The 23,704-nt window shown below is 40.4% G+C and overlaps 1 protein-coding gene across 1 annotated transcript in view; it reads right to left on the bottom strand.

Moving 5' to 3' along the window:
- Window positions 1-23,704, bottom strand: part of LOC140464837 (PH domain leucine-rich repeat-containing protein phosphatase 1-like) — a 183,380-nt gene that overhangs the window by 135,926 nt on the left and 23,750 nt on the right. The window lies entirely within an intron of this gene.

The following is a 23,704-nucleotide window of genomic DNA, read 5'->3' as shown; positions in this document are numbered from 1 at the left end:
GAACTAAGGACCTTGAAAGTCATAAACAAAAAGAGCAGAGCTGAAGCAATCTACAAATGTAAGCTAATGGCCTGAGAGAATTACTGCTGTAAACACATCATCTGTTACATTATTCTTTTATAACTCTACAGAAGGGACTTTATATCACTTTTTAACACAAACTTTTTTTTCTGTTTCCTCTTGTGATGTGTGCATAATGCAGGTTTTGTGCAATCACCAAAGTACTTTCTGGAAAGCAGGACACACAAGTTCACCACTTTCACTATACTTGGAGCACAACAGGACATGGCAGGAAACAAGTCAGAAACAACTCATTAAAACAAGCCAGAATTGAAGGATTTAAGGGAAGCACCAACTTTTAGAACACGTAAAGGATAGTTAAAACAGGAAAAAGCCTCATTGTTCTGCCTGCTGTCAGTTAAATTGTGCAGAGATCTGGTCCATACTCGATTTGTAATTTTTAGAACTTTGTTCAAACCGTGCTGTCTCACTACGAGCTAAGGTTAACAGTAACATAACTAGCTATCATTCCATTCGAGATTTACGAAATCAGCAAATTGAAGATTAAAACTTTTCAACTGGCGCAGCTCCGAAGTGCAACGAAATTCTAGTTTCAGTACTTCATCTGACTGGAAATTAATTAAACAAGCTATTACATTGCTGGTCTTAAAATATCAGAAAGTAAGATAGCAACATTCAAGCCATACATGGTGGAGATAATTAAAGCCCCAAACTGAATTCACTGATAGGAAGACGTACCTTTAAGCAGATAGGCTTGAGCAGACAATTTTGTGAACAAAAGCAGCAAAACATTTTAAAAAAGAAATTTTTGAAGTCATGTCCATCACTCAGGTGGTTGCTCTCTCAACTCAAAGTCAGAAAATTGCAGCTCAAATTCCACACGAGCGACTGTACCGTATTGTATTTGGATGTATCATCTTTTACAGTTGAGTGTGTGGTGCTGGAAAAGCACAGCAGGTCAGACAGCATCCAAGGAGCAGAAGAATCGATGTTTCGGGCAAGAGCCCTGAAGAAGGGCTCTTGCCCGAAACATCGATTCTTCTGCTTCTCGGATGCTGTCTGACATGCTGAGCTTTTTCAGCACCACACTCCCAACTCTGATCTCCAGCATCTGCAGTTCTTACTCTCACCCTGTACCATCTTTTATAGGAGTCAGTAAACCAAGTTCTCAGGTGGATTGCTTGACATATTTCAAAGAAATTGTTCCCAGTATTGTCATAATACTACAGCTTTAAGAGGTGTATCTTGTCCTTATTTTAAATGAAGAAAGGTTGAGACAGAGGTGATGCGCAGTCTGCTCAAAGCCATTAAACAGCTCGTAAGGCCGTGCCTTTTTTAAAAGCTGAACAAGAGAAGCAGCCTGAATGGATAGGGTCGAGCTCCCACAGAATGAGAATTTTTAGTTTTAGCTTTCTGCAGTTGCTAGTGGAGATAAAGTATTAGTGTTATTCCCAGTGGTAAGTGAACTTTTAAAGGCAAGATTTAGTGGGCCTTATCAAATTAAAATAAATTGAGGGAGGGGTATTATTTCATAAGACCACTAGACAGAAAGAAATCTCTCAGAATGAGTCATGAGAATATGCTCAAAAAGATACTTTGAGAAGGAAGGAAAGCAAAAGAAAATGTGTTATTGATTACAAACAGTGAAGAACCAAGTTCAGATTATTCTGAATTGAAGGTTCCTCAAATTAAACTGGACAATGAGGAAGTTCTCAAAAATTGAGATAAATTATTGAGTTACTTTACAGAAGAAAATCATAATGACCTCGAAGAGTTATTACAATCTCATGGGGAGATATGTGGGAATAAGCTGGGAAACAGTAACCTGATTACGCATGATGTAGATATATGAAATGCTGTTCCAATTAAGCAACATCCTTATGGACCTAACTCTCTAAGTTGGCACAGGTTGAAAAAGAGATTGAACACATGCTGAAAGACCAAATCATCAAAGTGAGTTGCAGTGAATGGAGCTCAACCACAGTAAGATGTCAAAACCATGATTAAGTGTGGACTATCGCAAAGTCATTGCAATTACAAAACCTGACTCATATCGTATTCCATGTTTGAAAGACTGTATTGAGAAGGTGGGACAAGCAACTTAAAAACATAAGTTGGACTTGCTCAAAGAATACTGGTAAGTATGTTTATCTGAAAGAACAAAGTAAATTTCAGCTTTCATGATGCCGAATGGCAACTTACCAGTTTAAAGTCATGTCATTCGGTATGTAAAATGCACTAGATTTGAGCAAAAGTGAAATAAGTTTAGGTATTCTCCAGCCTCCCTCTAGTTTCCAATATGATAAAAGTAATTAATGAACCATAACTATTTAACACCAAGCAATACTACTATGGAGAGTTAGGATGGTCTTCATCGACTGCAGTTGAGGTACACTGTTAAGACAATGAGGAAAGCTTTATGGTGTATCCAATCATGTCACAGATAAGATAGCCTGACGTCTACAAGAAGTATGTTGTGGGTGTACAGGACATTGGTTAGGCCATTGTTGGAATATTGTGTGCAATTCTGGTTACCTTGCTATCAGAAAGATGCTGTGAAACTTGAAAGGGTTCAGAAAAGATTTACAAAGATGTTGCTAGGGTTGGAGGATTTGAGCTATAGGGAGAGGCTGAACAGACTAGGGCTGTTTTCCCTGGAGCATTGGAGGCTGAAGGGTGACCTTACAGAGGTTTACAAAATTATGAGCAGCATGGATAGGGTAAATAGGCAAAGTCTTTTCCCTGGGATTGGGGAGACCAGAACTAGAGGGCATAGGTTTAGGGTGAGAGGGGAAAGATATAAAAGAGACCGAAGGGGCAACTTTTTCACACAGAGAGTGGTACGTGTATGGAATGAGCTGCCAGAGGAAGTGGTGGAGGCTGGTACAATTGCAACATCTAAGAGGCATTTGGATGGGTATATGAATAGGAAGGTTTTGGAGGGATATGGGCCGGGTGCTGGCAGTTGGGACTAGATTGGGTTGGGATATCTGGTTGGCGTGGACGGGTTGGACCGAAGGGTCTGTTTCCATGCTGTACATCTTTATGACTCTAAATAGATATAGATTAAGAAAAAGTTCAACATATACAGTACTAATACTACACATTTTGCATCATATACAAACATAAACACTTAATAAATATAAAAACAAAGATTTGTAGCACAGTAAGTCATTCAGTTCATCTTGTTCATGTCAACCTAAATAAAGTTATCCCTTTTAATTGCATTGCCCAATTTTTGGTTCATAGCCCTGTAGGGAATGGCACCTCAAAAGCATATGAAAGTATTATTTTCAAATGTAATGAGGTTTCTGCCTCTGGCACCCTTTTAAACAGCAAGTTCCAGATTCCCACTCGTCTTTGAATAAAAAAAGACTCCAAAACTTACCTCCAATCCTTCCAGCAATTATATTTATTTTTATCATTCATGGGTATCGCTAGCTAGGTCAGCATTTATTGCCCATCTCTAATTGCCTAAAAGGCAGTTAAGATTCAACCACATTTCTGTGGTTTGGAGTCACATATAGGCCTGACCAGGCAAGGAAAGTAGATTTTGTTCCTTAAATAAGGACATTCGTGAACTTGATGGGATTTTACAACAATCAACAATGGTCATGTGGCCACCATTAGGTCATTTGACACGCATGTTAGTTAATACATGAACAACAAAAGTTTTAATCTTTATCTTTATAACAAAAATAGAATCTGCAGGATCATACATCAGATCACTCAGCACCTCTGAAAAGAAAACTTACAAGCTTAAGTTTTGGGTATAATCTTTCAAAAAATCCATTTAGAATCTGAAAATCCCTTTACTCTAAATGTACTGTATTGTAAATCCCTTCTTGCAAATCTGGCACACAATTCAAAACTGAAAAATAAAATAATGGAGGGATGAGAAAGTTCAAGTAGGACAAAAATAAAACTGAAGAAACTGTCAAGGCTGGGGACAAATGTTTTGCAAAACATGTCATTTGGATTATTTTGCACCTGACAGCTGACTGAACTGACACCTTTTACAGTGGCCTGAAAGAAAAACCAGTGGCAGCAGACTATAGAATATAGAACAGTACAGCACAGTACAGGCCCTTCAGCCGATGATGTTGTGCCAAACATTGATCTTAATCTCAGATCAACCTAACCTACACACCCCTCCATTTACTGCCATCCATGTGCTTGTCCAGCAGTCGCTTAAATGCCCCTAATGTTTCTGACTCTACTACGACCACTTGCATTGCATTCCACCATCCATCACTCTCTGTGGAAAGAACCTACCTCTCCCCTATATCTTCCTCCAACACTCGCAAGAAGTACTCCTTAAACAGCCTCCACATTTCAGTTGTTCATTTCCCATAGAACACTTGCTCCCAATTTATACTCCACAGCTCCAGTCTAATAGCAGTATAAATTCCTCTTCCCCAATTAAATACTTTCCCATACTGTCTGTTCCTATCCCTCTCCATGACTATTGTAAAGGTGAGGCAGTTGTGGTCACTGTCACCGAAATGCTCTCTAACCGAGAGATCTAACACCTGGCCTGACTTGTTGCCTAGCACCAAATCCAATATGGTCTCCCCTCTAACCGCCCTATCTACATATTGAGTCAGGAATCCTTCCTGGACAACATGACAAAATCGTCTCCAGCTGCACTAAGGAAGTTCCAATCAATATTGGTGAAATTGAAGTCACCCATAACAACAACTGCTTTATCTGCAACTTTCCAAGATCTACTGTCCAATCTGTTCTTCCATCTCTCTGATGCTCTTGAGGGGTCAATAGAAAACATCCAATAAAGTGCCTGCTCCTTTCCTGTTACTGACTTCCACCCATACAGACTATAGTTGGCAACACTTGGGAGAATCTCTGGCAATCAGAGGGGGAAGGATGTAATCATGGAGTGGAATGGCAGGCATTCGTCATGAAGTTAGCCATTGGGAAAGGTGAAAAAAGCAGCCGTTATCAGCAAAGTGATGGCCAAAGGCTTCTTATAGAAGCTGCATGGACACTTCTACTATCTTTTCTTGACAATAAGGAGTTCTGAAAAAGGCATTTATTTAACTTGGATTTCCTAACTTCCAGTTAACACATCCAGCAACATGCTATTAGCCTTAGAACTGCACTATAGAGATCTGATCCTGCACGATAGAGATGTGAAATATCTGCCCTATCCACTGTACAACAATCTGATCTACAAAATACAGCATCATAAAATTAGCAACGCGTGCGTGCACATCAGTTCTTGCATTTCGTGATTTAAAACTCCCACCTAGACTTTTTTTTAAAGAGGTGTATGGACCAGATCAGACTCCCCCAAAAATATTTTAAGGTGGTAGACTTGTCCCTAACTTGTACTTATTTTTAAAGGCAAACGTAAAATGTCTCAGATGCAACATGACTGGTCAAACTATTCAGTATTAAGAAAAACACCATTTATTTAAACACTTGTAGTTAAAATATAACCACAGAAAAAAGAATTTCTGGTAATTTAACAGATTGGAAACTTAACAGAATAATAAATATAGTAACTATTATTAATTAACTGTTCCAATATAGTAGCAGAAAATGTGTTGCTGGAAAAGCGCAGCAGGTCAGGCAGCATCCAAGGAGCAGGAGAAACTGAAGAAGGGCTCATGCCTGAAACGTTGATTCTCCTGCTTCTTGGATGCTGCCTGACCTGCTGCGCTTTTCCAGCAACACATTTTCAGCTCTGATCTCCAGCATCTGCAGTCCTCTCTTTCTCCTCCAATATAGTAGCATCCCATAAACACACACCTTAGGAAAAGGAAAATTCAGAAACACATTTTCACATACAGTTCTCCATTCAGCAAGAAAATAAAACAAGAGAAGATTCAGAAAGAGTAGCAGCCAAGAGACATTCACCAAAGCTTCCAACTCTTTTGAGACCCCATATCTAGAAATCTGTGAGAGCTGAACACACCCATTCTGGCTGTTAAAAAAAACCCAAGGCCTCCTAAGCTGCTTACTCAAGAGGTCTTCAATAGCCAATTTGGCGACTCTGCCTTACAAATTCTCTTCAAAAAAAAAGTCAAAATAACCTCTTAAAGTGAAAGCATTGTCACAGAGGGAAGGCATTGAGTTAAATATTGAAACTAAACCTTATCATACTATGAGAAAGTGAGGATTGCAAATGCTGAAGATCAGAGTCGAAAAGTATGGCGCTAGAAAAGCACAGCAGATCAGGCAGCATCCGAGGAGCAGGAGAATCAATATTTCGAGCACAAGCCCTTCATCCTTCATTCCTGAAGGACTTATGCCCAAAATATTGATTCTCCTGCTCCTTGGATGCTGGCTTATTGTATTATGCACCTCACTGGCAACTGTAAACAAAGGGAAATTTCTACCTTGGAGCACACTATTAATGTTCTGTGCACTAAAGTGAGCATTTTATAGATAATAGGAAAATAAAATAAACCATAATTTGATTAGGTCAAGCTGTTCAATATTTCATACTATTCTAATAAGCCAGAGTGGCTCAGTGGTTAGCACCGCTGCCTCACAGTGCCAGGGACCCAGGTTCAATTCCCGCCTCTGGCAACTGTCTGTGTGGAGTTTACACATTCTCCCCATGTCTGCGTGGGTGTCCTCTGGGTGCTCCGGTTTCCTCCTATAGTCCAAAGATGTGCAGTTTAGGTGAATTGGCCATGCTAAAATTGTCCATAGTGTGAGGTGTAGGGGAATGGGTCTGGGTGGTTGCTCTTCAGAGGGTCGGTGTGGACTTGTTAGGCCGAAGGGCCTGTTTCCACACTGTAGGGAATCGAATCAAATCGAATTGAATCAAACCGTTCATGCATCATTTATACATAGGAAGCATATTAGAATGCAATATGCAACTGATTGCTATTGTGCTGAGATTTCCCCTTTTGTTTTGCATAGTAAATAACTGTGCCCAGCTATTATCAAGACAAGTTCACAACATGATTATTTTGACTGGGCCACTCCCCTTTCCTGCCTTAGGTAAGGCCATAAAAGGCAGTAATGTTAAAGCTCACAACACTCTGGGCTTACAGCATGTCAGGATCCACTGTGCTCCAAAAATCCATATCTCTTTGAGGCTGAAAATGTCTAAAACATAGTCAAACCTTCTAAGTGGGATTTTGACAATTAAACGTGAGATTACAGATACAATGTATTGGCAGGCAAACAATACAGATGAGAAAAAAGGGGTGCCATGCGTAACAAGACAGCAATTATAGCCAACAATGCCCAGATTGAACTTTAGGCCATATATCGAAACGAATCACACTTGTTTATGATAACCTTACAGAAAATTACAGGTGGCAAGGTTAAAACTGGAACTACAAAACAATCCAACATGAAACTGGTAGTACAACACTCAATATACATAATGTAAAACCTTTCCCCAAGACCAGAGAGCTGAAAATTGTTATGCCAAGCTGCACAAAGGCAACTCATACCAAACACTGCCCAAAACTGCAAGCTGAAAACCAACCATGTGCTCGACCATAAATTGTATGAGATGACCTCTGATGTAAATGCAGGTTAGTGCACTGTCGGTTTTCTGCTGACACAAAACCCCACTTAGAAAGTTTCCTTATGTTTCAGTCATTTGAGTATCTAAAATTGCCCCATTTGTTTGAATTTGCAGAAAATCTGGCAGATGAGCAACTCAAATCTATAAATCAAATATTCATTCTGCCTCAACTCAGAGAAGGAACTACTTAGCATAAGCTAATTGATTAGCATCTAAGCCAAGATCCTGCCTGAAGTACAGATAAAGGGCCTTGAAGACTGTTGGACTCTAAACTTAATTTTGAAGGTCAGTCAAGGTTTACATCTGAACACACGCTGTTCTAAAACTAGAGAATATAACATTCTGGGTTTGTTCCAAAACAAAAAAAAACTTGCATGGATTAGAACAGATCAATTCAGCAAACAAGTCCAGTTCAACCTAGGATGGAATGTATGCCTTTGTTGGTATGATTTCTAAATCTTCTGGTGTACAAACCCAACAGCCCAAATTGGTTTGCAGCTGGCATTAGAAACTGAAATTTAGTTTAAATTCTGCAGTTGCTAGCATTAAGCAGCACTTTATTTTCAAGAGTTCCAGTTAATCTATCTCCAGCTGAGCGGATCCTCATTAAGGTGTCTCAGATGGAGCTTTTCTGCTGGGAGGACATAAAAGTGGGCAACTTGGTGTGACTCAGTACGTGAAGTATAAATTACAATAGAGTGCCAGAGTTGAGCACCTTGGGGAGTGAAGTGGAGGAAGGGAACATCATACCAGGTTATGTTTGCCTAAACAAAGCAGCTGATGAGTATTTTCATTTTTAAAGTAAAAATAAGATCTTGCAAGATTGAAACTAGTGTAAAAAATTACAAAAATGTAAACAGCATGGATTCTTGAGTAGTTAATTAATATATCTAATAATATCATAATGCTAGCAGGGTGGGTAATGTCCTGCTGCAGTAGCACATGTGAGCTCCTGGACATCAAAGTGATCCGAGCAAATGCATCTGTAGCAAGTGTTTGCAGCTAAAGCAACTCCAGTTCCTCACTTCACAACTGAAGTCCAAACTACAGACATGGCATCACTTCAGGGAAGACACCTGGATACCTTGCCCAAGGAAACAGTCACACCCCTCATATTAAGTAATTCAAATTTGATCTATGAAGAGAAATAAGAGATTGTGAGTGCAGATAAAGCAGGAATAGGGAGCCAAAGAGTAATTTTTTGAGACATCTCAGTTTTAGCAGTCGTTGAACACAGAAGATTTTCACAAGCAATGTGGATGAGGGACAAGAGCATGGTTGGAGATGTGGAACCATTAAATGAAAAGAAGCATAGTACAAAAATAGAAATTGCTGGGAAGCCTCAGCAGGTCTGGCAACACCTGCAGAGAAAAAGCAGAGTTAACATTTTGATTCACTGATCCTTCTTCAGAACTGATTGTCGCTAGGAAAAGGTTGGTATAAATGCTGAAGGGGGTGGGGGGAGTGAAGATGAGTTCGGGGAAAGGAGTAAACAAAATGTGAAGATAGAGCCCAGAGAGAGAGAAAAAAAAACAACAGTAGGACAGACAACGAAATGAGTAAAGCTCAGCCTGGGGGAAATCAATAGCGACGAATTGGGACTATTAGTAGTTGACAATGGGATGGTTGTGGTAACAGCCCATGTGATACAAGGCCTAGTTTGTGAGGTTTGGGTTAAGGACATGGGAGAAAATTCCTCAGGCCCTAAAATGATTGAACTCGATATAGAGTCCCTAAGGTTGCAGTGACCTCAGGCTGAAAATGAGATGCAGTTCTTCCTTGAACTTTGCTGCAGAACTGTAGCAGGTCTGAGACATATATTAGCTGAGGAACACAGTGGTGTGTTGAAGTGACAGGAACAGAAAGTTCAAGGTCACTTTTGGGGAGAAAATATAGGTGCTCTGCAAAGTGGCCACCCGGTCTGCATTTCATCTACCCAACGTAGACAAGACCATATTGTCAGCAGCATCTTACTTTCCACTCAGAGACTCTGTGGCTTTCAGGACTCCATATCAAGTCAATAATTTTAGGGCCTAAGCACCTTCTCCCATACCCTTACCCCAATCCCCACACACTATGGCTTGTCTTCATGTGCTGCTACCACAACCATCCATTCTCAGCTACTAATGGTCACAATCAGCTATTGATTCCTTGAGGTTGACCTTTACCCATGTCCTACTGTTAGCCTCTCTCTCTGGGCTTCATCACCAAAGATTTACTCCATGCCCTTCACCCCCCCCCCCAATCCAAGCACATATACCAGTCTTTTCCTAAGAACATATACAGGTAGTGGACAGCTTAATTGTGGGGATTTTCTGAAGCCCTGAGGGTGAGTCCTGAAGGCTGTTTTGCCCTCCTGATGACAAGGTGAAGGATATCTCCTCCAGACTGAAATGGAACTTGACATGGGAGTGAGTAGGGAAATCCAGTGTTCATCATCTATGTTGGTACCACTGGCATCGATAAGATGAGAAAGGAGCTTCTGTCGAAAGAATTTGAGCAGATAAGATCCAAACTGAAGGCCAGAAACACCAAGGAAATAATCTCAGGATTACCACTTGATCCAAGGACAAACTGGTATAGGATAAATAAAGTCAAGGTTTTAAATCCACGGCTCAGAGTTTGGCGTGTTAGGAATAGGTTTCCATTAACGGGGAATAAGTACCAGCACTGGTGGAAGAGAGCTGTTCGGGTTGAATGAATATCACTTGAACTGTGCTGAGACCAGCACCCTAGCAAACTGAATAACTAGGGCTAGAGGCCTTTAAACAAAGTGGAATGCCAGGGGTTTGGAGAAGGCACAGGCTTGCACAGTAAAAGGATATGGCACCACAGCATGGCAGCAACTTAGGTAATAATACCATGAATGGGACAGAATGTACTCATTTTTTTTAATATAGCAAATACATTCACCAGAAGAAAAAAAGCCAAAACTAATGACCCTTTACTTAAATATTGTATTTGTAACAAATAAGTGATTTAATAGCACAAACAGAGGTTCAGGGATACAATTCTTATTGTTATTACAGAAACAAAGAGATCAAAGCTTGAAACTAGATACTCAGGGGTATATTACTTTTAAAAATGACAAGCAGGGGACTCGGCAAGATGGCGGCAATTCTGTAGAACCGCTGTGGACAGATCTACCTAACAGCCAAGGCATAACGGTGTTTTTTGCCATCCCGGGCCAACTTATGTGGTGGAATTATTAGTTTAAAACCTTACAGAACACATGTTTGTTAATATTTGGGAGTGGAAAGGATGCCAAAGGGAAAAGGAACAGACAAACAGCAGCAGGGAGGACACTTCCCTGCAGCACCTTCGACACCAGGGACTGCAGCAGCAGCAGCAGCCTCTCCTGAACCCCCCGGGGACCTGACAGACTCACAGGAAGTTGCTGCGACGAGTTGCGGCTGCAATTGAGGAAATCCGTGGGGAGATTCGTGCCTAGGTCCAACCTATCGCATCCATGCTGCAGAATCCAGGGCTTTGGGGAGAGGCTGGAGGAAGTGGAGGGTCGAACTAAGGTCTCGGAAGCTGCGATGGAGTCGTCATCCAGTCGGATCCAGGTGCTGGAGCGAGAGGTGTGGGCCTTGCTAAACCATATCGAAGACCTCGAAAATCAAGGTCAGAGGATAAATCTCCGAATTGTTGGGCTCCCTGAAGTTGAGGAAGGTGAGCAGCCGGTCAGCTTTATTGAAAACTCGCTGCTGAGGTTTTAGGGCCTGCACATCGAGTCCAGCAGGCTTCAGATTGAAAGGGCATATCGGGTTACGGTGCATAGGTCAGGGCCGGTGCAGCACCCCTGCTCGGTCCTAGTGCACTTCTGTTCCTTTAAAGACAAGCAAAACGTCATAGAAGCTTCCAGATACCTGGGAAAAGATCCACAGGCACTGCTATACAAGGGGTCAAAAATAATGTTTTTCAAGGATTTCTCTGCAGCTGTAATTCGAAAGAGGAAGTCCTTCGATGAAGTTAAAAAGAGGCTGAGCAACCTCGGCATCCAGTACTCCATGAGACACCCCGCAGCCCTATGGACAGGGGGAAGAGTCTTCCATTCAAGGTTCTATTGTTGGTTTTCTTTGTAGTTTTTTGGTAGTAATAGTTGTTTATAGTTCATGATAGAGTAGTTTTTGTATTTATAGTTTTTCGATTCTATGAGTCTTTATTTACTTATGCTCAGCGCTTTGTAAGCAGGGTTCTCCCTCTGAGGGGTTCAAGGATGTCTGAAAGGGGATATGGCTAAGTGTCTTATTAAATGGTGCACCTGGAACATTAAGGGAAGTCATTCGCCTGTTAAAAGGAAAAAAAGTGCTTTCAAGCCTTAAAAGGGGAAGGGTTGATATTGCTTTGTTGCAGGAAACTCATCTGAAATTGCAACAGGGGGGTTATGACCAGATATTCTTTTCATCCTTTACTACTAAAACTAGGGGAGTGGTGGTACTTATCCAGAAAAATCTTCCGTTCACATTATTAGAGTAGGTGAAAGATGAGCAGGGACAGTTTGTGATACTTAAAGCCCTGATAAATGGGGAGGAATATGGCATTTTAATCGTCCATGTCCCCTGGCGCATCCCCTCAAATTTTTGATTAGTGCTTTCTCTAAATTGAGTGCTTTTGGAACACGGCACATTATTATAGAGGGGATTTTAATTGTCTTTTGGATTCGACAGTGGACAGGATGCCTTGTGGGCCCCTAACTATTTCTTCGCAGGCCAAGCAGGTGGTTTATTTATGCAAGGAGTTGGGGCTGGTGGATATTTGGAGATGTCTTCACCCTACCAGCAGGGATCTCACCTTTTTTTCAAACCCACATAAATTTCACACAAGGATTGACCTCTTTCTAGCTCCCTCAGCCCTTCTGGATTCGATTATGAATTGTAAAATTGGGAATATAGCTATCTCTGATTATGTGGCAGTATATTTGGAAGTTAAGGCCAAGAGTGAAGGGCTAGGTTTGCGGCACTGGCGTTTGGACCCTTTTCTCCTTAAGGATTCCAAATTTGTGGAATACTTTTTGAAGGAGTTTCAGGAATTCTTGACTATCAACTCAGGCACGGCTAGTAGTCCATCCATGCAATGGGAGACTGCTAAGGCCTTTGCTAGGGGTTTAGCTATTTCCTATTCGGCTAGCCGAAAGCGACAGAAGGAGGGACAGCAGCATCTATTTGAGACGCGGTTGAAAGCCGCGGAGGCAGCACATTTTGCGCAGCCTTCGGTGACTAAGCTACAGCGGATCACGGCCCTCCGGGCTGCCTTGAATTCAATACTGACACAAAACACAAAGGAAGAACTTGCTTTTACTAGACAGAGGCTGTTCAAATATGGGGATAGGCCAGGGAAGCATTTAGCGTACCTGACTAGGAAAAGGCGTGCTCCCTAATCCAATACTGCAATCAGAGACAGCGCCAGGGTCCTTACATACCATGCTAAAAAGATTAATGAGGCTTTTTGGAGCTTTTACTCTGAATTGTATTAGTCTGAAGGTTGTGAAGACAGGAGGGCTAAAATGGAGAGTCTTTTTAAGAACCTGGACCTCCCAGGGGTAACCTTGGAACAGGCCTCTCTCCTTAATGCTCCCTTGACAGTTCAGGAAATACAGGAGGCAGCTAGGCAACTTCAGAGTGGGAAAGCGCCTGGCCCTGATGGTCTTCCGAGTGAGTTTTATAAGGAGTTTATAGGGATTCTGTCAGAGCCGATGTTGGAGATGTACAATCACTCCTATATGCATGAATGCCTACCACCATCTTTGAGAGAAGCTAATATTTCCATTAATTCTTAAGAAGGGGAAGATTCCTGAGGATCGTGCCTCATACAGCCCATCTCTCTATTAAATTTAGATTCTGTCCAAGATCCTGACGCTGAGATTGGAAAAGGTGTTGCCCCATATTATTAAAGAAGACCAGACAGGCTTTATAAGGGGCCGCAGGTCCTCTATTAATATTAGAAGGTTGCTGAATGTGGTCCAAGTTTGTCAGCAACAATCGATTCAGGGACTGATGATTTCCTTAAGTGCAGAGAAAGCATTTGATTGGGTGGAATGGCCGTATCTTTTTTATGTCTTAGAACAGTTTGGGTTGGGTGGGATCTTTGCTAGGTGGGTGGAGATTTTATATCGCTACCCTCTGGCCGCGGTCATCACCAACAGGGTGAAGTCTGGGAATTTTACAATTGGTAGGGGTAGTCGCCAAGGCTGCCCCCTCTCACCGTTGTTGTTTACATTGGTGATAGAGCTGCTGGCAAAGGCTATTCATCAGAACTTCCACATAACCGCTCTAGAAGTAGGATCGAGGGCACACAAGATTACACTGTATGCGGATAACGTCCTTCTGTTTTTATCGAACCCGATGACCTCTGTACTCCACCTGATACAATGTATCAATTCATTTGGGGCTATTTCAGGATATAAGATTAACTTTTCAAAATTGGAGACTATGCCTTTGGGGAACCTTAAGGATGTGCCAGAAGTTGAAGGTGGCTCTATGTTCTCTTTTAAGTGGTCACGGGCAGGGTTCCGGTACCTAGGCATTTTTATTACTCCCAAGTTTGATCTTTATTTCGGACTAACTTTGCTCACTTGCTCGACAATATTAGGCGAGATCTCCAGAAATAGGAGGCTTTTCCAATTTCATGGCTGGGCCGAATATCTCTCATTAAGATAAATGTTCTTCCTCGTTTGCTTTATCCAATGCGGAAGCTCCTATAATGTTTCCCAGGTCAACCCTACGGAAGCTTATGGGGTGATTTGGTTCCTTTGTCTGGCATTGTGGGCGGCCCCTCATCGAACTGACTAAATTGCAGTTGCCTCAAGGAGGGGGAGAAGTTGATTTCCCAGACATCAGAAGATATCAATAGAGTTCCCTGCTGTCCTTTGTCTGCGATTGGGTAGGTAACGATCCAAACTCAATATGGCTGGATATCGAGGCCTCCCAAGCAAAGTGCCCTCTTATTAACCTGTTGTTCATGGATAAGATGAGGATAGTTATGGACCACTGCCAGAACCCCATTGTCATTAGTACAGTCAGGGCTTGGAGGGCAAAGCGTCAGAGTGAGGGTTGTTTATCCAAGACTTCGCACTTACACCTATAGTTGGCATGCCAGGGTTCCAACCAGGAATGATGGACTCAGGGTTCAAACTATGGGCAGCGAGAGGAATTTCTAGTTTGGGAGACTTGTTTGAGGGGGAGGTTATGATGTCTTTCGAGCAATTGAGCTGCAAGTACGGGTTACCCAGCAAAGATCTTTTCTGTTTTTTCCAGGTTAGGGATTTCATCCAGAAGACGACAACGCTTCTCACTAAGCCCAATTAGCCTGATACAGAGAGGTTGTTGCTAAGTTCCACAAGTACCCTTTCGATTAGTGCCCTCTATTGCCTGCTGGGAGGCAGGGCCTGGCAGGATATTAACTGGTTACGTGAGGTCTGGGAGCAAGATCTAGGAGTGGAGGTCTCTTCTGAAACATGGGAGAACATATGGGCGAATACTCGAAAGATCTCAGTCTGTAATAGGACATGCGCTACGCAGTTAAAAGTTCTGCACAGGGTTCATCTGACACCAGACCGCCTAGCGAAGTTTAAAAAAGGGGCATCTTCAGTGTGCCCCAAATGTAAAATAATTGTAGGTACTCTTATCCATTGCTTCTGGACATGCCACAGGCTCCATGTTTATTGGAGCGCTGTGGCGGGAGAAATAGGGAGGGTATTGAGGACTGAAGTCAAAGTAGACCTGATATCTCTCCTCTTAGGTTTACCGAATTTACCATCTTTAGACAGGCATGGGAAGAAACTATTTAATATTCTTGCATACTGTGCATGGAAGAATATTCCGATGAACTGAGTGCCTGAGAACCCGCCGGGCTTGCTGGGATGGCAGAAATTCATTATGGAGCACATTCCCCTGGACTGATTTTTTACCAACATGGTGCGCCACACAACAGACCATTTTTATAAGACATGGCAGCCCTACTTGAGTTATTTGGAAACAGATTTGTCAGTTGTCTTAACTGGGGCTTTTGTTTAACCAGGATGGTTAGATTTGTCAAGCCATGGGGCCTGGAGGGGGTTTCCTGAGTTAATATGGGTATATATACACAATGCTCCCATTCCTCTGTTTGTGAACTTTGCGCCTAGCATAACTGTTCTATAGTCTGTGTTTTCTTTTGGTTTTTTTTGCCTTTCTTTCTTTTTTTTTATGTTGCTTTGCACAGTGTTAGGGCTTGTTTTGTATTAGAGGGTAGGTTAATAGTTAGGAGTTGTATTGTTTTTGTGTTTGTTTTCTTTTTATTATACTGATATTTGTTATTGATTATATTTTTCAATAATTTTATATGTTTGTAAAGTTTAAAAAAGTTTGCTAATAAATATATTTACAAAAGAAAATGACAAGTAGGAAGGAAAGGGTGGTAGGATAGTTTTATTAGTACAAGTGGAATAAGGGCCATAACAAGGGAAGACGACACTGGTGTCTGCAGTCCCCCTGTTTGTTCTGTTAAGGTGGAGAATAAATTGGGACATAATAAAGGTCATGTAAAAGTAACTGTACATTAATCATGGCTGACTTTAATCTTAATGTAGATTGGGAAACTCAAGGTGACAAAGGTAGTCATGAGGAAGAATTCAGAGTGTATTCAGGACAGTTTCCAAAGAACATTATACAAAAAGCAAAGAAATGTGTATGCTGGAAATCTGAAACAAAGACAGAAATTGCTGGAGAAACTCAGCAGTCTGGCCGCATCTGTGGAGAGTGTGGTCCCCAGTTGGATCCGCAATGTGGTGTTCTCATACATAAAAACAGAAGTTTGCTGGAGAAACTCAACAGGTCTGGCAGCACTTGTGGAGAGAAAGCAAAGCAGAGTCAACGTTTTGGGTCCAGTGACCCTTCTCTCCACAGATGCTGCCATTCTGCTGAATTTCTCCAGCAACTTCCATTTTTATGTCCGAGAACACTACGTTGCAAATTCAACTGGGGCCCAGGCTATTTTGGAGGTGGCAATGTCTAATGCAACTGGTTTAATAAATGATCTGAGAGTAAAAAATACTCCTCTGAAACAGCAACCATAAAAATGGTAAAATTTAACACTCAGTTTGAGAATGAGAATTTTGAGTCAGAAATAACTATGCTGCACTTAAATGAAGGTAATTACAAAGATACGAGATCAGAAATGGCTGGAATGAACGGAGAATTGAGTCTAGTAGAAAAGACACTGATGTGTAACTGTAGATACTTAAAGAAAAAGTCTTGACTTACAGCACAGATATATGGCAGTGATATAGAAATAATCTAAGAAGGGAATAAACTAACTCTGGCTAGCCAAGGAAGTTAACGACAGTATAAAATTCGAAGAAAAACCTATAATGTGTCAAATACCAGTGGTAAACTAGTTTTTAAAAATCAACAAAAGATGACTTAAAAATACAACAACTAATAATGTTCAAAACCAAAACAAATATTTTCTTGAAATTTTGAGTGAAGAAACAGGTAACATTCAAAAGGAAAAACAAATATTTGTTTCAAAGAAGAGTCATAATGGACTTGAAGCTAACTTGCCTTCTCTTGCAACAGACGCTGCAAACCTCCTGAGTTTCTTCAGCTCTTTGTTTTTATTTCAGATCTCCAGCAACCAAAGTCCTCTGCTTTCATTAATAAATATTTATCAATGGGAGCTCTGAAATTTAGGTTAACTGATAAGCTTGATAAGCAAACCTCTTAGTTTCCACTGACAAACAAACAGTACCCAAGTAAATGATAAATATATGTCATGTACGTCAAAGAATGAGTGAATTTTCTCTATTAACCGAATTCCCTCAGCAGTTTAAAACCTGCTGATCACAACATTTGGACGGTGAGCTATTTCCTCATCCTTCCATTCAACAGAGGTATGTTCTCAATACATAACATATTCAGGGCAATTCTGGCATCAGAAATATGTTGTCATTTTAAACCCCAATGGCCAAAAGACCATGAAAAAATAATCAACATTTATCATTGTGAAGCATAAAGAATTGCATGCATGTGCATGTTATACTCTCAGTACACTATCACTGACAGATGTCTTCAGGCAAATGTTTGAAAGCTTGGATTTTTAAAAAATCAAACATATCAACATTCTAGTGAATCACACTTCTTCAGAACCTGGGTTTTGGACAGTATATGTCTTCACATCAGAATAAAAAAAAACTATTACATGATATGATTATTGTCTGGGGGCGATGTTGTGACCTTGGGGTTACACCCTGGTTTTAAACTGCACTCATATTTATTTACATAGGTGCTTGTTAGGCCAGTTAAATTCCTATATTACAACATGATTACAGAGTAAAATGGTTTACCATTAGGCAGCACAGTAGCTCAGTGGATAGCACTGCTGCCTCACAGTGCCAGGGATCTTGGTTTGATTCCACCCTCGGGTGACTGCATGGAGTTTGCACGTTCTTCCAGTGTCTGTGTCTGTCCAGATATTCTGGTTTCCTGCACAGTCCAAAGATGTACAGGCTAGGTGGATTGGCCATGCTAAGTAACCCATAGTATCCAGAGTTGTGTAGGCTAGGTGGTTAGCCGTGAGAAATGCAGGGATGGGTTTGGGTGAGAATCTCTTTGAAGGGTCAGTGTGGACTCAATGGGCTTTTCCAGCACCATACTCTTGATGTGCTACCTGACCTGCTGTGCTTTCCAGCATCACACTCTTGAGATGCTGCCTGACCTGCTGTGCTTTTGACTCAATGGCCTGTTTCCATACCATAGAGAATCTATGATACTACAATTCTATGCTTGCAATGCACTTTCGACATCCTCAGGTCATGCATGATACTGTTGAAATGAAAGCATTTATTTGCTTTTGATTGTGCCAGTCTCCTGGAGCTCCTTCTTCACTATATTTTGCACTATTATTTATGGCCTTCCATGGCTCACTTTTCCACATTGCAATGTCTCGATGCTTGGTGTACAGCCCACAGCTTTTATTCCAAGCTTTAACCCCTATGTTAGCCTATTGGCAACTGTTGAGTACTTTAACTTGTTTGTGCATTTGGCCAGATAACCTCTATTATCTTGTGAAGGTGTGATATCCAAAGTGTCAAGTTTCTTCTTTGTAACTTTTTTACTGTTAAAGTTCCAGCATTGAACAGTCTGATTTTGACTTGGGGAATGGTATGGTATTTCATCTATTGGTATCCAATTTGTTACTACTAACACCAACTGCTTTGCCAACTTTAATTGATAACGCTTCCAAAACTAGCACAGATATATATTGCAATTCTATGACCTGCAATGATTCTTCTGTGATCTTGACATATTAATATACACATAAAAACAAAAATAAATCATTTGCCCATTAACTGAAACAACAGAATACAAATGGGGAGTGATATTTTACACATTGTTTCTTTAAAAAATACAACTGTTGAGATGAATATACATTTTACAGAAGTGCATCTAAAGCATAAGACTGATCTGTTCTATGGTGAGGTGTACCACACCTGTACCAAATCCTTCTGAATGTAACTATTTTACTCTTGTACTCAGGATATTTCAATTAGAAGCATTACCACAATTATAAGCTCAATTTCACCCAAGCCATCTGACACGAGCAGTAATAGTTCAGGAAGAATGTCCCTTTTGCAATATACCTGTTTTTGCACTCCAATTCAGTGGGATTGCATAAATAAAAGCCTCAAATTTAATCAACCAGCCTTCCATATAAGTCATGTCAAAACAAAAAACAGGGATCACGTTTCTGTAGTTATGTTGACTCAATGTTATTCCTTTAATATTTGAAAATTAAAATGAAGTGCTGTTGAATTCATTGAAACAATAATATTGCTGACTTCCAGTTAAACCATCAGTACAGGGCTACTAGATCAATTCACTGAACAGGTAATAAGTATCAAGGCATAGTATTCTGCATCAAGGTTTGCTCACTTGAAGTCATTAAAATACTGCGTCAGTGGCAAATTTGCTGCTGAATTTCCAATGCACACTTAAACAGCAGTCTTTTTTAAAGGCCAATTTAATACAACCCACATTTCATGATTACCCTTGAGATTTTCTAAGTGGTCTTATATGTTTCATTAGGTACCAAAGCACAAATCTGAACAGTATGTATTCGCTTTGCTCTATCTGAACAACAAGGGGAAATTTCACATAGCAGCCCAAATACTTCTGAAAAGCATTTTTGGTGGAGAATAGAAATGTTCTCTTTTTTACATCTGCCAAAGTGTAAAACTCATTCCATGAAAGTCAATATATTCATCATAATCAAAGTTCTTGAATAACAAGACAAAAAAAAATTGGGCCGCACAAGCTCATGTTCAATGATTTTGATGGCAGTCAGAAGATTTTTAAGAAAATTAATTATGCTGAGTACAGTTGTTAGGGACGCTGAATTATCAGCACTAAAAGCAGCCTAGACCTGGCAGCACTGGGATGACATCTCAGGATCTGGGAGTACTGCATAAGATGTTTTGGGGAGCAGGAAAAAAATTAAACAATAGGTTTGGTTCGGGAAGACAGGGATGCTGATACCATGGTGCTGGGTATAAAAAATGGAATCGAGCAACCTTAATGGGAAAATGGCCAGACGAATCAAGTCAAGACTGTCTTCAGCATTGTTTCTCATATTACAACAAAGACAGCACCTTAAAAGTACTGTAAAGTACTTTGGATCAAACAGGGATCACAAAAAGTCTATATGTAAAGACAAGTCATTCTTTTGGATTATCACTGTCCTCCATTGCATTGGCATTAGTAACTTTATACATACAGTCAAACTTTCTTTTGGGAAATCAATAATCTCTAGCTAATTTGTCAAATCATTTTTATCTTAAAACATATGTATCCATTACATATTACATTTGAACTAAATTAAGTATAGTGGCTTAAATGTTACTGTACAACTCTTGAATGTATCAAACAAATTGCATTGCTTTCATTCTTTCACCGTAAATAACTAAGGTTAACCATTAGCTTCTGCATTGTTTCGAGGAAGGAGGATGATAAAGATGAAACAATAGTAAATCCAAACCTGTGACAACCTAAAATCCATATTAGGTGCGAGTGAGAGTTTAACCACTAGAACTCTGTTTAATCACTTAGATACTTGAAGTTTTTTAAAAATCTTGCCGTTCTTTCACTGTTATCAGTCAAAGATCGACCTCCCTCCCTAATAGCAGTGCAGGTGCTAGTTGCTGCTCAGTAACATGGTCGAAATGCTGAAAGACATTTCAAGTGCAATTTATCGATTATGAACTAAACAAAGTACATTTACAAAAGTTATTGAAAGTTTATAAAGTAGAATTTTAAAATTATAGCTATGCCTCAAGCCCATAATGACTTTTACAAAATTGGAACTTTTTGATCAACTCCAATAGAATGTCCATTTGAGACAAATGGAGAGGAGAGCAAAGAAGAATTGGCTGCATAAGGTGGTTTTTATTCAGTAACTAGACTCTGTAAGCTATCAAGACTTAAGACATGAGGCAATAAATACTTTTCAATGGTATTTCAAGGGTAACAGAGTCACAAGTTGAATATTGAAGTCTTTCCTATGAGGAAAATAAAACTCTTGCTCAAACAATGGATCTCTCTGCAAAATACAAATTGAAAAATGTACAGAAAACAATTATCATTTAAAAGCACACATTGTAAATTCCTTATTCCTTACCAGACATGATCAGTCTGAAAACAACCAACTCATCTCACTTCTTGCTTGCTACTATTATCTTGCCAATATTGGTCATCTCCAACCACTATCATTCATTTACCACAGTGTAGAGAAGCAGTGAGCAGCAAGATCAGGCAGAGAAATGACAAACAAAAGGGTCAAGATGCAAGAGACCAAGCAATAGCCAGTGAGGAGAAGATAAGAATGGTGGGTGAATAACTGCGTTGGCTGGCATGTGCAGATGAGAAAGGGGATAAATGAAAAGGTGACATCAGATGAGAAGGAGTTAAGCAAAAAGGCAGTCTGAATAATTATATTTTTAATTTTTAAAACAAGTTTTTTTCACTTATGAATATAGGAACTTAGACATGCACAGTATTTCAAAGTACAGGATATATTGTTTTATTTTTGGACATAACTGTAACTAAAGCTTTTTTACCAAGTCTAGTGGGAAAATCTGATTCCCTTAAATAATACTGAGGGAGGCAAGGGAGGATATTGCTGGTGCTTTGATAAAGATCTTTGCATCTGCTTTAGCCACAGGTAAGGTCCCAGAAGACTGGAGAAGAGCCAATGCTATTCTTTTCTTTAAGAAGGGCAGCAGGGACATTCTAGGAAATTATAGGCCAGTGAGCCAAACCTCAGCGTTACAGAGAATACTGGAGAAGATTCTTAGCAACAGGATTTACTTGCACTTGGAAAAAATTGACTTATTTGGGAAGAGTCAGGATGGCTTTGTGTTATCTCACAAATTTGATTGAGCTGTTTGAGGAATTGACAAAGGTGACTGATGAGGGTAGGGCACTGGATGTAGTCTACATGGACTTCACTAAAGTATTTGACAAGTTCCCACATAATAGGCTGGTCCAAAAGATCAAGTCACATGGGATCCACAATGAATTGGTCGGCTGGACACAAGATTGACTTGGTCACAGAAGACAGAGGATTGATGTGACAAGGTTTTTTTCTTGACTGGACATCTGTGACCAGTGGTGCTCCTCAAGGGCGTATATAAATTATCTGGAAAAAACCATAGGTGGTCTGATTACTAGGTTTACAGAAGACACTAAAATTGGTGGAGTTGCGGATAGTAAGGAAGGTTGTCAAAGGATACAGCAGGATATGGATCTGTTGGGTGGGAAAATGGCAGATGGAATTTATTTTGAATGTGAGGTGATGCATTTTAGGAGGTCAAATGTAAGAGGAAAGTATGCAGTAAGTGCAAGACCCCTAGAAGCACAGATGTACAGAGGGACCTTGGGGTGCAAGTTCACAGCTTGGTAACAAATGGATAATGTGGTAAAGGAGGCAAAAGCATGTTTGCCTTCATCAGTGAAGCAATGAGTATAAAGATTGGTAAGTCATGTTGCAGCTGTAGAAGACTTTAGTTAGGCTATATTTAGTATTATGTGCAATTCTGGTCGTCACACCATAGGAAATACGTAGAGGTTTTGAAGAAGGTGCAAAAGAGGTTTACCAGGATGTTGCCTGGATGGGAATATATTGGCTGTAAGTAGAGGTTGGACAAACTTGGATTGTTTCTGTCAAGCATCAGAGGCTGAGAGGAACCTGAAAACAAAGTTTATAAAATTATGAGAGGCATGGACAGGTGGAGAGTCTGAGTCTTTTTCCTAGGGTGGAAATGTTAAATACCGAGGCGGCATAGGTTTATGGCGAAAGGGGAGAGTTTAAAAGTAAAGTTTGAGGTAATTATTTTTAAAAAGAAGAAATGAGGGAGATTGGTGCCTGGAATGTGCTGCCAGGGGAGGTGGTAGAAGTAGGTATGATTGCAATGTTTAAGAGGCATTTAAACAGAAACATAAAGCAGGGAATAGAGGGATTGACGTGAACCATGTGCAGCCAGATGGAATGAATTAAGAATGGCATCATGGTGGGCCAAAAGGCCTGTTCCTGTGTTATGCTGTTCAATGTTTAATAGTAAGGAAATGAAGGGTCACACAAAGAAAAGCAGGAAAGTTGGAGCTGAAGATCATACGATGAACCATAATCTGACTGAATGATGGAGTAGATATGATCGGACAAGTGACCTATACTGCTATTGTTGTATGGGTTCCTGACTCCACCACTCTTCAAAATAATTAGCTCCAGAGACATTATCTTAAAACTATTCCCCTGGATATTGACCCCTGTAAGGGGTTAGGTTTCTTCCTGCGTGCCCCTTATAATTTCATACATCTTAATCATGCCCTTCACCATTTTTGGTTTGAAGGAAAACTACTCTTGGATGTATAGCCTTTCTTCATATCTGAATGCTCCAGCAAGATCCTAGCGAATCTTCTCTAATGCAATCATATCCTCCTTTTTTTTCTAATTGAATGTTTTGTTTTTAAACCAACCTGTTCAGAGATGTTATTACACACGCATGGAACAGGCGAATCTTGAACCTGGACCTCCTGGTCCAGGGGTAGGGACATTACCTGCATCATAAGAGTCCCTCATCCTCCTCTGTAGTGCAGCATCCAAAGCTGCATACAAATGTGGCCTTACTAATGT

Source organism: Chiloscyllium punctatum, chromosome 41, assembly GCF_047496795.1.
Source record: "Chiloscyllium punctatum isolate Juve2018m chromosome 41, sChiPun1.3, whole genome shotgun sequence".
NCBI lineage: Eukaryota > Metazoa > Chordata > Chondrichthyes > Orectolobiformes > Hemiscylliidae > Chiloscyllium > Chiloscyllium punctatum.
Note: the sequence above shows the minus strand (reverse complement) of the source record. Positions and strands in the feature narration are given on the sequence as shown.